The sequence below is a fragment of the Lutra lutra genome, chromosome 1 (genome assembly GCF_902655055.1).
Source record: "Lutra lutra chromosome 1, mLutLut1.2, whole genome shotgun sequence".
NCBI lineage: Eukaryota > Metazoa > Chordata > Mammalia > Carnivora > Mustelidae > Lutra > Lutra lutra.
In genome coordinates this window covers 35,557,635-35,559,225 of record NC_062278.1, presented here as the reverse complement: position 1 = coordinate 35,559,225, position 1,591 = coordinate 35,557,635, and positions in this window count along the sequence as shown.

Genomic DNA, 1,591 nt, shown 5'->3' with positions numbered 1-1,591 from the left:
ATGATCTGGCTTCCAAATTCTGCTGTCTCACAGCTTCATTTTCCACATTAAATGCTTTGTATTTGATAGTCCAGCAACACAAATTTGCTTACACTTCTCTGCACACATCATGGTGGCTTACCTCACTGTCTTGTTCATTCTATTGTCATTCCTTCATTTCATTTAGTTATTGAACCCTCATTATTTAAGATTCATCTCAGAAGCTCTCCTCATCCTTAGAATGAATGTATACCTTTTATCTAGGCTGTGGTAGAATTTGCATGCCTTTTTTCATTTGTCCATACCCTTCATGGATTGTAATTCTTTTTGCATGATTCCCTTTACTAGTCTGTGTGCAACCTGAGGAAAGGAATGTGTCCTATCAATGTTTGTATCTACACCTGAGGAGACAGCTCGTTGTTTGTTATATGAATGGGTAAATTATGACATCATCAGTGCAAATGAAGTGACTGCTTCTCTTTCTCCTCATGTTGGGAACGTAGTTATCAAAAAACAAAATTTTAGTTTTAAGAGGATGGAGAATGAGTATTAACCAGAGATCTCACAATTATTACATGAGGAAAAGTGATAGTTTTTGTTATTACTCCTAATCTACTTTATTATACAAGTCTTGAAAGATGGATTTAAAGGAAGATTCCAGATGATTGCTTATGAATTTATTTCCATTAGCATAAGATGCTTAGAGAGCAAGGAAGATTTTGCAGTACTATCATGTAGCCGAAGGTGTCTGCCTACCTAGATAATCTTAACCCCAGTTGTTATTGAAATGAAAATGGTGATTATTGACAGATCTTCAATGTCAATCAAAACTAGAGGAAGTTATTCCCCAGGAGTCCTCTGTCCATAAATCTGGACTTAAAAATAGTTATGTGGTGATCTTCATGTTGACTCAGATCTTTGTTAAAAATTATGCTTATTTTGGGGCACCTGGGTGGCTCAGTGGGTTAAGCCTCTGCCTTCGGCTCAGGTCGTGATCTCAGGGTCCTGGGATCGAGCCCCGCATCGGGCTCTCTGCTCTGCGGGGAGCCTGCTTCCCCCTCTCTCTGCCTGCCTCTCTGCCTACTTCTGATCTCTGTTGAATGAATAAATAAAATCTTTAAAAAAAATTATGCTTATTTTTTTTCATTTCTAGTAATTAGTAATTAAACTAGTCAGCACCACTCCCTAAATACTACATTTCCCAGGTCTTCTTAATATCCTCCCTGTGCTCTGCTTATTCCTTTGGGCCTAGTCACTCTCCTAATCCAAGGGTTATGCCCACTTTGCTATTTCTTTTTTAACTCAATCATTTCCCTGGAGTTGTGTTCCTGCCACTCTACACCTAAGATGTGCTCCCAGGTCCTTTAGATTCCTGAAATTAGGTTCCTTTTCCTGTTTCTTGGTCCTTGAAACTAAGCCAATTGCTTGACCTAAATGATTGAGTATTTACACTCTTAGTTTCAACCTCTTTCCATCTGATTTCCTCACTAAAAGCTATTTCTCTCTGTTTGATCCAAGTCCCAAACTCACATCCCTGACTTTCTTCCCTTAGATTAAAAAACTCTAATATGGACACTTGTTCAGAGCCAGCTTCCTGTTTAAACCCTAAGTC